The sequence below is a fragment of the Bacillus rossius genome, chromosome 8, assembly GCF_032445375.1.
Source record: "Bacillus rossius redtenbacheri isolate Brsri chromosome 8, Brsri_v3, whole genome shotgun sequence".
In the NCBI taxonomy this organism is placed as follows: domain Eukaryota; kingdom Metazoa; phylum Arthropoda; class Insecta; order Phasmatodea; family Bacillidae; genus Bacillus; species Bacillus rossius.
Window position 1 is genome coordinate 64,429,734 of NC_086336.1, and position 14,055 is coordinate 64,443,788.

At 39.8% G+C, this 14,055-nt stretch overlaps 1 protein-coding gene across 2 annotated transcripts in view; it reads right to left on the bottom strand.

Moving 5' to 3' along the window:
- Positions 1–4,411, bottom strand: part of LOC134535094 (uncharacterized) — a 65,315-nt gene extending 60,904 nt beyond the window's left edge. Inside the window, exon 1 of one of the 2 annotated variants that reach the window (XM_063373967.1) lies at positions 3,758–4,411. The gene's annotated coding sequence lies outside the window, so the exon portion shown is untranslated. The remainder of the gene's footprint in view (positions 1–3,757) is intronic. The other variant, XM_063373969.1, reaches the window with a different exon arrangement.
- Between the last annotated feature and the right edge of the window lie 9,644 nt (positions 4,412–14,055).

Here is a 14,055-nt window from a genome sequence, read left to right on the forward strand (position 1 = left end):
GCGACGATTCACCAAGGGAAGAACCAGGGAAAAGTATCCATATCTATTTTTTGTCTTTGCTACGAAGGCTCGATCTGGCACGCTGTGTTGTTTTTCATTTCCTAGTTATTGCTATTATTTGAGAGCTTTTCCTGTCAATTCATACCGATAGTGCTCTTGCATTTTACGTTTCGAATTAGTTTTTTTTTTCAACAGATAACTAACACCTATAAATATTACGCATGTTTCATATGAAGATCATATGTGTAATATTTACAGCTCGAAAATAAACGCGCAGAAAATATCAAAAGTACATAATGACAATAAAATGAAAAAATAATAATAACAATAATAAAATCGCGCGTGAGAACAGTGTCAGAGAATCCCGTCAATTTATTCCTTGCAGGTTTATAGAATTTTCGTAACCTTATCCAAGTTAATTAATATGTTAAGTTCTTGTTTTCAGGGGGGAGGGAGAAATTTACCATTTAAGTAATAATGCATTCGTTCCTTGTTACGTGAACGACGTAGATACTATGCTCGTTAGAATCACCACATGAATTTATTCAATTTTTTTTTTTTTTTTAAAGATCGTGTGGCAACATGGTAAACACCAACAAATTTGAATTCTTAACAGCACGCTCTTTTGGGTAGCGTCCGTACTCTGCGCGGTTCTGAAACCACGCCTTGACAAATCGATTCCAAAAGTAACTGCGTAACAACCAAAGCTACGTCGTCAGTCACGACGGAGACGGAAGACCTTAGTGCTCAAGGTCACGCTGGACTCAAAACGCCCGCCTGGGGAGGGGTGTATCTGTGTCAGTGAGGGGCTGCCCCCGATACCAGGGTAGTGTCTGTTCAAGAACACCCTGGGGGCGGATGGGTGGTTTTTTTCCCGTATTTCGTTTCTAAACTGTATTTTTAGAAGGGTGAGAAAGGCTAAAAATGCGTGTTTTCGGAGTTGTTTTTAGACGTGAAGCGCCCGGTGCAGATTCTTGAAAGCACCTTAAGGCCGTTGCTTCACACCTTAACTTCATTCCTCCGCCATGCAATTTTAAGGTTACCGCTGATATTCCATACTTGCCCTTATGCACCAGAAGACTATGTGGCAGTCCGCAGCCTTGCTTAGAGGCGATACCGCGCTAGAAGCACCAGCGAACCAGGCTGGGGTGGTAGCCATGTTTGCTTGTTGTTATAAATACGTTAAAAAATTGTTTCAAGTACAAGAATGTATAGCGTTCTATTATTAATTTGCAGTTTTATTCATTAATTACGCAAATGCTTCCAGATCATAAAACGACGGCTAACATTGTGTACAAAGACGCTCTATAATATTATTTTGTAATCAAAATAAACATTAAATTTTTAAATAGACCGTTTGTTGTGGAAGGTTATGGGATTTTTTTTTTTTTCCTAACCTAACTAAAAACTAAGTGTGTTTGGGAGGGGTCCGGGTTAGGGAGGGACCTAAGTGCGTCTCAGGCCGAAGCCTATCACGCCTTAGTCATGCTGGAAATAGCCATGCAGGGAGAGGGTCACATGCATCGTGTGCTAGGAGGGGATTGGCCAGCCATGGCAGCGATTGTTGCCATGACTAAGGTTATAGGATGTATATGTATATGTATATATATATATATGTGTGTGTGTGTGTGTGTGTGTGTATATAATTCCAATTTAACACGGATTACTTTTATTTATATATATATAAAATTGGATGTTGGTATGTATGTATGACGTCGATAAACTCCGGTACTTTGACCGAACGCCATAAAATTTGGCACATCAAAGTGTTTTTTTATGGAGAAGGTTTTTCCGCTATCCATTTTTTGTAACTCGCCGCTAGATGGCACTGAAGCACATCAACTTCTACACCGTTCAACCGATTGCCATGAAAATTGGTATACATAGATATTTGAGCATGGAGAATATTTTCGCGATATCCATTTTGTTATAATTCGCCACTAGATGGTGCTTCAGTGCATCAACTTCTATCCTGTTATTCAACTTCTATCCCGTTCATTGGATCGCCATGAAAATTGGAATATTGTGATTTTTACTGTCTTTAATATTTAATACCAACAAATAGTGATTGTAACTGTGATTAGTATTTGGTGAGTGAGTTTAAAATCGAATACCATTTCAAATGAAATTATTTATACTGAGTCTAGATTACATACAAAAAATCAATTTTAGATATATAGAGGTAAACAAATAAAGGACTCTGCTGGGTTCTGCTAGTATTATATAAATGCAAAGTAGGCCTGAATATGTTATAAACCTCTAGACCTATTATTTCCTCATTGCATTTTTGGCCAAAAAGCTATACTGAATGCATAATTAATCCCGTTCCCATAACAACGATTATTTAAAAACTAAGCTCTTAATACTGCTACTCTGATACCCATAGGCTTAGCAAGCTAGCAATAAAGGGATTTAGGGAATTAATAAATTCAAATTACACGTAACGTAAAGCACTACCGTTGTTTAACTTTATTATTTTTAAACGTATAACGCATAACCCCAACAGCGTAATATCTATACGTATTAGCTTATCACTAGGGGCCTGCTAAATCGCTGCCAACTGTTATAAATTGTAATGCCATTTGTTATTGAATAACATGTAACTTGACCTTCCCTGGCGGACTGAAAACCAATCACAAACTTTAGAGAGTAAAAGCGTGATTCAGTCATGAATAAATAGGGCACAAGAATATCATCAGTAAAACGACACAGCCTGATCTTAGCTCATTTTAAGGACTCGATCACTATTTAACTATCAAACAGATTTTAAAAAATTAGCTATATATAACTATTGTACCATTCAAGCTGGCATTAGATAGTCTAGGCTTCGTGCAGTCTTTGCTGGTATCGAGTTGCAGCTTTACAAGATTCAAAATTTCAACTGAAATCGTTCAGCAGTTACGAAAGGAATTCTGAATCGTGGGAGCTGTGAACATGCGCATCCCGAGAATTGTAAACAAAACATCAAGTGCCAAACAACGTGCGTTTAGAAGCGAACTAAATGGAGTCTAGCTGTCACAAGGTTTAGTCGACATCAAAATTATTCATAAAAACAATCATTGGAAAGCATTTGGGTGTTTTTGCTTACCACCTTATTTTTATTAGTCTTACAGTGCTATTAACAGACAGTTCAGACAAAAAGAAAACAGTGCTACATAACATAAGAGTGGCGCTCTTCATACTACGTAAATATTGTAGAAAGTGTCAGTACACAGCATACCTTTTGTTACCCTTTTCGTTTCTTCTCATCCACTGTGCCCTTAGGCTAAACGTACCTGGAGAAACTAAATAGTCCTGACATTTTTGTTCTGCAATCGAAATAACTATTTGTAATACAAAAATGTAAATAGGCACTTAAAATTAAATGGCAATCTGTCAGGGGTAGAAACGAAGGTTCAAAGCTGTTTAACCTATAAAAAAAGTGTTTTTCCTTGATTGCAAGGCCTAACAAGAAAAAAAATACTGCTTGAAAACTAATTTAAACACTGGCTACTCCCATAGGTATGGATATGCATACATATGCATGCGTTGTTTAAATAGTGGCAGTGCACTAACAATGGAGTTCCGGCCTCAGGAAACCTTTTTTTATTACATATTTAAATCTACTACTCTGTGACATTCTGCATTGTCATTTTGTGATATGATGGGCAGTAAAATAAAATATACTCTATACGTACATTTGGAACAGCAGTACTTGTACTCGTTGTTAATTAATATTTACAACATAAATTTATGTTAAAATGAAGCTGGCACTTACCCTAAAATGGATGCAGTTACTTATAATTCATCTCCGATGGATTATCACGAACACACATCACAGCCCAGTCTTCACAACGCTACAATTATATTATAACAACTACATCCACGGAATATTAGGGTTACGCCATGCTAATCGATACCCGATATTTTCACATTCCCCCGGCACTACAGCACTAAATGACTAAAATGCTGGACATCAAACACACGGACGCACCACCGCAGCTTTCATTCGGCTCGAGCAGGCTTCCTCGTTGCAGACGCCTGCCTCCCAGCCGCCACAACGGCTGACAGAGCCGCCGCCGAGACCGAAATATCCTGTAAAAAAGTGTCGGGAATTTCCTATTTTAACTGCTAACCCCACGCACTAGTAACCACGTCAGTTCTCGTGCTCGCAGGCACCAGGCATCTGTTGACGAGGCTCATCACGGACGTTCAGGACTCATCAACCCCGCGCACCGACCGACCACCGCCGACCCAGCGAACCAATTAGGAAAGAACAACACCGCCGAAATTTCCAAGGCCGCGCTAGTAAACCCCCAGCCAAAGATGCATCGCCTGCAGCCGGAGTCGTGTCTGTCCGTCTCTCTCTAGCGCCCGCTGGCGGCGGTGGCGCTGGCTGGCGGCCGGAAAGCGAAGCTGCTCGCTCGATAATGCTCCTGGAGCTCGCTGCCTGCTCACGTGGAAGGAACCCTCCGGCCGGGGTGTAGGTGGGGGGGGGGGGTCGGAGGGGAAGTGGCGGGGACCGGAGGGGAAAACCCTGGGAGCGAAAGCTGGAGTACAGTCGGTGTCAAGGACATGCGTCGCGGAACATGCCGTAAGGTTTTTTTTTTCTCTCTCTCTCCCTCTGATGCAAAAACAAGCATTACCAGCTTGCGCTACAGCTGAGCATCTAAAGGTCACTTCCCGTTGCAAACGTCATCTGATAATTAGATTATACGACAGCCGTGATAATTCCTTCGAGAGTGAAAACAGGGGGGGGGGGGGGGGGGGGAAACGTAACTCCTACCTACCTTCTGTCTACAGATTTGAAGTCCTGACGGTTGCAAATTACGCAATTATTATTCTCTTTGGCTCTGTGTTCGTAATTTTCTGAAGCTGTTACGTCAAACCGTTCGTATCCACGAGTCAACAACGCCTCGCTCATTTATTCATTCAGTTATTCGCCCGTCGACGTCCCATCGCCAGCATATTGCGTCGCCGCCTGGTGTGTTATTCATTCAATGAATGTCACGGCCGCAGGGAGCGGCTTTGCAAAGAGGTTTGTTTACTTGTTCCGTCAGGAGGTAAACATTGACCCCTGGGTGACTTGACTAATTCTGCAGGGATTATAGCACGTGTTGCATTCAGTGGCGTAGCCAGGATTTGTGTATGGGGGGTGTTAAGAAGCATGCCCCCCCCCCCCCCCCCCGTATTAAAGCGGGGGGTCCGGGGGTCCTCCCCCGGGAAATGTGGATTTTAAGATGTAAAATAGTGCTATTTTATCAGTTTTCGGTACTTAAATTTATATATTGTAATGGTGAAAATTTTAATATGAAATTTGTTTGAGTGATGAATAAGAAATTAATTAAAGATTTTGTGCTAAAAGGGGGGGGGGGGTGGGTTTAACCCCTAACCCCCCCCCCCCTGGCTAAGCCCCTGGTTGCATTGGTATATGCCTGATGTGGGGGGGGGGGGGGGGGAGAATGTTTAAGGGTGTACAGTTCGTCAGCAAAAAGTGGTGGTTATTTGCGCGATAAAAATGTAATGTTTTTTTTTTACGTTACGAGAATATAGTGTTACAACCATGGAATTAGGAATAGTTTTGACACATGCTGTGACGTAGTTGAAGTCATTTTTTTAACCTCACTGTCGCCATATTGTTCCGCTCAAAACATTATGGAAATTGTGCTTGATAACTTCTGATGGTGATTAGTGAGTATGAAGTAGAATCTCCGTCAGTACTCTCATAAACTAAAATAAAAAGAGTCATTTTCAACTGTTTCCACAATGCAAACACTAAGTTTCGGCCAATGTTTTTGGCGTTCAACCAATATGACGCAACAATTAGTTTAAGGAGAAAAAAAACTGTTTACACACTTGTCGTGAAACCATACAGACGTGGCCACACCCTGCTTACAACCGCGTGTACACATTCCGGCAAACATCACGTTTGAAACATTGTTGCCGAATTCACCACACACCGAGGCTCAGTCGTGTTTGCTTTGGATTTCTGCGATAAAATAGATATTCAAATCTGAATTGGTGTTTGGGTTGTTGTGATTAGCACGGACAATTCTAGTCTGTTTGGTGTGGGTTCAGTTGGTAGCTGCTTTCTTCCTTACAATGCCTTCTTGCTCTCTTCAACCAAGTTGGTCTCTTGACAATTACTATTTACGGGTATATAGTGATGGGCAAACGATGTTACAGAATATTTCCCTTCCACAGTTCTAGTGTGTGGTCAAGACGCCGAGAAGGGTGTGTAGTGTGTGGAGGAGGGCGGGTGAATTAGGGAAAAAGGATTTTAAGGGGGGGGGGGGGGGAATCCAGGCGGCCCGGGCAACAGAAGAGGCTCCGGTTGAGTTTCGAGTTTTTTTCTTTTTTAAATTCTTGGGCTTACTTACCCTGATAGAATTATAATTACGAGTATACTGTTAACAATAAGCATATTTAACATTACAAGTTATGCGGACACAGTTAAGGGCACCGTAACGTTTGTAGTACTTATTTTTAGAGTTTTTGAAGTGTGTGTGTGTGTGTATATATATACTGACATCATGACAGTTAAGTACTTAATAAATCATTAAATTTAATTTTTTTTCGCTGTGATATTTATCAAAATATTTTCAGTTCTTAAAAAAATATGTTCAAACGTAGGTTAATAACATTTAATGGAAGCAGCTAAACAAATGAATATGCTTAAAAAAACTTTTAAGACAGTAAAGGTTGCCGGCAATAGGTATCTTTCCCTGATTGGCTGCAGGTCACGTGATTGTCTGACTGACGGATGAGGCGGATGGTTTGAGTCCATCTTTATACTTCTTTAGGAGCGTTATGAAAAAATTATGAAAAAATTTCTACGATGCATTTTCACATGATGACAAAAAGAGTACATACAAAAAAAGTTACATACAAATTACAATTATATATGTGCTTTTTAAATCTTATACTTTAGTGATTGATATTGAATACATGTCCATATCATTAAAAACATTGATTGATTGTGAATATAGTGATATAAATTGTGTTTATAAACTTTTTCATTATATTTTCAAGTGCATTTATATAAGTGAGTTTATGTTCCCTATGTATGATTTTATTGCATTATAAATTACTAAATTATTTTTTAAAAAATAATAAATTATAATATAAACATTTAGCATATATAATGATTTTCGTTATTAATTAAAATGTAACTCGATTATTTTACTAAATAAAATATTTTATATTCATGTTTATATTAATATTGAATACAGAGTATTTAATTGATTGAATTTATACTTTACCAACCGTATTTATAATATCACTCCAATAATTTAACTATTTTATTTCTATTATTATTTTAATTCAGAATTAGTTAATTTTTTAATTATGCCAAGTATATATAACTTCTAACGTGCATACATAAATACACGCACGCTTTTTTTTTAATTGTGGGGTTTGAAAGTTGGAAAGATGTAAGTAGTGTATAAATGTAGGTCCTTCACCAGGATATAGGACGAAGAGCCGACCGCCATCTTGGATTATGTCGTCACGGCAACCATTTTGGTGTCAAAAGTTCCTCAAGCTTCCTTAAAAATGACTCAATAAATCCTTATTTTCCTATAAATTTCCCTATTTTGAGGGGAAAATTCCCACTTTTAGGGGCAATTTACCATTTTACTCCCAAAAAATACCTGAGGCTTGAAATGTCCCCATTGAGGTATATTATTTTATTTTAACGGGAATAATTTTAAAATTCATAAAAAATTAACTTTATTAAATTTTGATAATAAAATTTATAAAACAGGTGTTATGTTAGAACCCGGCGAGAATATTCGATTAAAAATAGCACTGGATCCTTCCTCCATGGAAGCCACCGGCAGACTGACCTCCCACCACTAATGCCAGCCAGTATGAGTTTATGGAAGCCATCTTGAGTCCGCCATCTTGTTTTTGTCTGCTGAAGACAGCAATTTTGGATCCGACATAATGTTTTCGTCTGCTAGAGGGTGCTGCCATCATATTAATTTAATATTTACACGCAGGAGTGCAGTAGTATATAATACTGTGGCATCCACAATTTTGTAGCCCATCTTGGCCGCCATCTTGGAAATTCGTAATTATTAATCTACAAATTCGGGGGAAATTCCAAAACTCATAAAAAATCTCCTATTAACGTAACTCTAAGGTTCAGGATACAATAACTAAAAAACATCAATACCACATGAAACAGCAGGACAAAGGAGCTGTTAGCACACATCAAGTGCCAGTCACTCATGCGGTAAGGACCATGTGATCGATACCAACCCTAGCAACTTTGTATTTTATTTCTTGCCTCATGTAGAAAAATAACTTCCAATACGTGAGAAGTTAAAAGTATTCGCGTACGACTAGTCAAAGTACCTAAATCCAAGCTCATTAATAACAAAAGTTTTTATTTAATTTACAAGGCTAGCGGGCATGTGTCGTTTTGCCTAAAGGCGTTTTGCCTAATTTTAGGCAAAACTCCGTTTAGCAAAACGCCGTTAGGCAAAACTCCGTTAGGAAAATCACTGTTAGACAAAACGCCGTTGGCCAAATAGGAGTTAGGCAAAACGCCATTAGGGAAAACGCCGTTAGGCTAATCGCCATTAGGCAATTCGCCGTTAGGCAAAACGCTTTTTCCTCTTTTAGGCAAAACGCCGTTAGGCAAAACGCCGATGTGCAAAACGCCGTTAGGTTAGGTTAGGCAAAACGCCGTTAGGCAAATCGCCATTAGGCAAAACGCCGTTGGCCAAATCGTAGTTAGGCAAAATGCCGTTAGGGAAAACGCCGTTAAGCTAATCGCCATTAGGCAATTCGCCGTTAGGCAAAACGCCCTTAGGAAAAACGAGGTTTTGTCATCATAGTAAGATTTTAGGCAAAACGCCGTTAGGCAAATCGGAGTTAATCAAAGCGCCGTTAGGCAAATCGCCGTCAGGCAGAACTCCGTTAGGGAAAACGAGGTTTTGTCGTCATAGTAAGATTTTAGGCAAAACGCCGTTAGCCAAAACGCCGTTAGGCAAATCGCCGTTTGGCAAATCGGAGTTAGGCAAAAGGCCGTTAGGCAAATCGCTGTCAGGCAGAACTCCGTTAAGGAAAACGCCGTTAGGCAAATCGGCTTTAGGCAAATCGTAGTTAGGCAAACTGCCGTTAGGCAATTCGAAGTTAGGCAAAACGCCTTTAGGCGAAATGACTTTAAGTAAATCGCCGTAACGAATTCATGTTTAGGCAAACCGCCTGTTACTCGGCTAGAGACACAGGCTGCCCGGACGAGGCACGTCTACCGACACCTGCAAATGAACATTGACCCTGCGCGACAGTATCCTACCAATGGTATCCCCGTGACGTGATCGTATCCTACTGATGAAGAGCTGGCTTTAGTATATTCAAGTAAGTTTTATATATTGTTATAACTTTGTACCTGTACTTTACTTTAAATACTAACTTTTTATTGAATTATATTTTCATTTATTCATGTAACAATGTTGTAATTTATACGTTTTTTTGTTTACACATTATATTGAATTTTAATAAATTGCTCTTTTTTTAATTTTAATCTTTATAAAACTAATTTAAAGATTCTGAGATTATATTTTATATATTTATTTCTCACTTATTATACATTTACAAATGTTTAACATTTGTCAAAATACCGCATGTAATTTGAAAGTGACTAGATGCACTCACATACAAGCTTGCTTTCGTGAGTGCTAAATTTCCTGGTTAATTAAGTGAATATTGTTAACAAAGTGTAAAAAATAAGGGGGGAAATAAAATTATTATTATTATCATTATTACTATGTTGAATTTTCGTCCAAAGCTGCGTCCTTTTACGTTAAAGCAGTCATCCGATTACTCTCGACACACACGTTACCGTCCCTGCCGCTCGTCACTCAGGGGGAGCTGAATTGTTGCCCCTTGGAAGGACAGCCCTTCAGGATTTTTCTGACAGTGGTTAGTTTAGGTTAGGTTAGGATATGTTAGGTTAGGTTAGGTTAGGATAGGTTAGGTTAGGTTAGGTTATGTTAGGTTAGGTTAGGTTAGGTTATGTTAGGTTAGGTTAGGTTAGGTTAGGTTATGTTAGGTTAGGTTAGGTTAGGTTAGGTTAGGTTATGTTAGGTTAGGTTAGGTTAGGATAGGTTAGGTTAGGTTAGGTTAGGTTAGGTTAGGTTATGTTAGGTTAGGTTAGGTTAGGTTAGGTTAGGTTAGGTTAGGTTATGTTAGGTTAGGTTAGGTTAGGTTATGTTAGGTTAGGTTAGGTTAGGTTAGGTTAGGTTATGTTAGGTTAGGTCACTTTACAAACTAACCACTGTCAGAAAAATCCTGATAGGCTGCCCTTCCAAGGGGCAGTATTTCAGTCACCCCGTCACTCATATATAACATGTCACATACGTCACGTAACTCTTCAGAAACCAAGTCCAAAACCAGTGCCCTCCCGACAGATTCCTGGAGATCTCGGGGATGGTGAGGAGGGGGGGGAGGCATGGCCAGAGCAGACCTGGAGTGCGAGTGCAGTGTGTTAGGCCCGTGAGACAATGGCACGGAAGCGGAGACGGATTTATACCCGGATAATTTCACTAGCGCCTCTGCTGCGTCCAAAATGCACGGAGACGTAACAAATGGCAACCAATGAAATTGCATATCAAGGTTACGAAATATTAATTTAATTATAAAATATATTATTCTTCGAGATCATAACATGGGAAGAATTATATATCTATATATAAACGACAACGTAATAATATAGCAATAGATATTCTTGTGCTTGAAACAACTTTTAACGTGTTTAGTACATAAACAAACATGGCTACCACCGCAGCCAAACACTCGGCTTCTATTGGTCGCGCGAAGCAACGTAAACGGAAGAGCTCAGCACTGCCGAGCTGACCCTTACGGGCCAGTCTTCGTCTGCGTGTTATCGTAGAAACTGCGTTCCGTGAGATTCGTCTCCGTTTACGCGCCATTGTAGAATGGGCTTCCCTCTGCGCCACCTCGACACCTCACCACCTCGCCACCTCAACACCTCGCCACCTCGACACCTCAACACCTCGCCACCTTGTCACCTTGACACCTCGCAGGTCGGTGCAGGCGTCTCCCGCAGGAGATTGCCTCGCTGCTCCCGCGCGCACGACGGGAATATACCGCGACGATCCAGGCCCTAGCGGTCAGAGGCGAACGCGCATTACGAGCACCGGGCAGTGTCGCCCTTACAGACCTCGCCCCGCCGCGCCAGGTGGCACTCGCCCTGTGTTCGCGCCACTGCGACGTGAAACATAGCTTTTTTTTTTTTTTTTTTGTTCGTATTCTTTGGCTGGACCGGACTTATGGGGAACACATTTATTTATTTAACGTCTTTGAAGGTGTAGAAGTCCAGGAAATACGCCTTCTCTTACACTTAACCACATTCAGGTTTTAATTACCATTGATTAGTTCTTCAATGTAAACAATTTAATATACCTAACGATAGAATTGACGCTAAATTAGGTTATATGCTGGAAAGCAAATTAAACACTAGTTAAATGTTCGGAAACAAAATTTATATATTATAAAAATCCAACCAAACAACTAGTTTAAACATTATTCTAAATTAAGCATTGTCGTACTCCTGTTGTAATTAATCTGTTGGCATGTTTTTTTCAAAATGTTAGAGATGCATTTAGCGAAAATTCTTTATGTGATGTGTAATAGACACAGGCACCATTTACGGGTTCATTCCGCGATAGCCCGAGATTCAGATAATAACTAAACCATTGCAATGCTTCTGCTATTGGTTCTCTGTTCGTTTGGAGGACTCTGGACCAATGAGTGACCTCGGAAATCCAAGAATCGAATCGCAAGAAACCCAGTTGAGACTTCTCACATTCCAGCAGCCAATGAGCAGCGATATTGGCTCAAGTGTACAGAGGACCGCGTCTAGCCCACAAATTATTAAAATGGCAGCTCGTAATCGACATTATTAGATATTCAGAAACGAATTTCCAAGTAAGCGGTGTGAACTCCGAAGCAAAAAAAAAAATATGCAAGCTCGAATGAAAATTTTTTTTTTACGTGTGTTTTTCTTTTTGAGTGTTAGATCTGCAGAACCTCCCGAAGTCGTGTATTTTCAGGCTTCGCTTGTCTCTTGTTGCTTATTGAGCAGTCTTCTATTTTTCATTCGCTAACAAAGACGCGCTCGAGAGCGACGAACGGAACAATCCCTTATTTCTCTCTCTTTCTCTCTCTCTCCCCCACCCCATTCCTTCTTCATTCCCTCTCCTCACTTGTTTCGCTCCTCCAGCCCCCGCAGACGTCAACTGGTGCGTGAGCGTCTTTCTGCAGACGACTGTAAGAACTGGGGAGTATTGGTTTTTAGTTGGCCCACGCAACTTTCTGTTTCAGTAACATCCCCTTGCCCTTCTGCACGCAGCATTCTCGCGCGGACTGTACCGCGCCGTGGTTCTCAACTTCCCATTCCTGGACACCATAACCGTTAATAATCGGCTTATATGGTTTGAATTTCTTTCGGAAAATACATATTAATTAATTTTACCTGGCATTTCAAAATTCTCTAATTTGTTACGATTCTGACAGCCAAGAAACAAGAAATGAGTTGTTGTGACAGAAATGCAAACCATATCATGACGTAGCCAGTGGCATTGCAGTTAAACCAAAAAAATGTTTCAGTTCTGCAATAAATTAAAATTCTCCTTATTTGTACAACCCAAAAACGTTAAAAATGTAACTCTGGCAGCTAATTATATGTTTTTTATTTCGTGAAAGTTAAACAATTGAAAAAGTCTAGAAGTTGATCAGTGATTAATATAAATATAAAATCTTGACCTGAAATAGGAGGCATAATAAATCGATGAACGCCGGCTGCACGTACGAAAAATTGTCCCGTTACGCACATTGTTCCGTTACGCTGTGTCCCGTTACGCTCAAAACGACTTTACAGACAACCAATTTTTTCTTCAGATAATGGTCTGCTCCATGTTGATTAGACGCCCAAAACATTGACTGAAGTCAGTGCAGTAATTCACTCTCTGCACGATATCTGCCATTAGAGCTGTCCTTTATTTCGGTGCGCTCTGTTGACAGATGTACGCCATAGAGCAAAAAAAAAATCGTTTTGGACACTAATTTGTAATGTAACGGACATTTTTTGTACCTGAAAAACTGTATTTTGTAAAATAACATTTGTAACGAGAATTTCGGATGTACATTTTCGTATTGAATTTCATCAAGAACATCATCTGATAATATTCTCTTCTTTTTTTTTATTTCTAAAAATACGTAATTGTGAGAAGCCGTCTTGGTTCTAACTGTTTTCGTGAACACACATTTTTTAAAACATTAAAAGGTTTTTTTTTCTTCCTATTTTTGATCATAGAACATAATTGTTTGGGAATTCCTTGTTATTGATAGTGACCAAATACCACAATTTTTTTTTCTCCTGTTAAATGACAATTTTGTTTTTCATAAAGACTACAACTGTAATAATACTGCCAATATACACTAATTAGTGGTCTAAAAAAAATCAACATACAGTAAAATTAAAACTATGTGTTAAAGATTATTTTACTTATATATTGCATACAAAATAAAATCTTCAATGTCTACAAGCTAGACAGTAGCTGTCCATCTGGCAACAGTGGTTGGCATTTACTCTGAGACAGACTTGTATCAGCTATCGTACCTCATTTCTGGAGAATCTTATTTCTCTGCTACAACTGTTTGTTGCTTAGTCTCTAGCAGGGGTGTACGTAATGGTGGTTTGTAGGGGTGGGATAAGTTGGATATATACCCCCTTCTCCAAGTCTTTTATTCCCACTAACATAGGGCAAAATGGTTCTATCCCCCCTACCCCCCTCCACACCTACAAAATGAAATTCTGCGTACGCTTCTGGTCTCCAGTAATTTAATATAGTTCTTGTGAAGGCGTTTTCCCCCAACTCAGATTTTATACTGAATGGGTAAAACGCCGTTAGTAACCACTTCCCTGCGAGAAGTAACAAACATGTTTTCTTCTTATCTGCTCGCAGGGCGCCACCCGCTGGTGGTGGTCGATGCCGTATGCTGTGCGCGCTCGAGCAACCGTCGTTTTTCATTGGCTGTTGC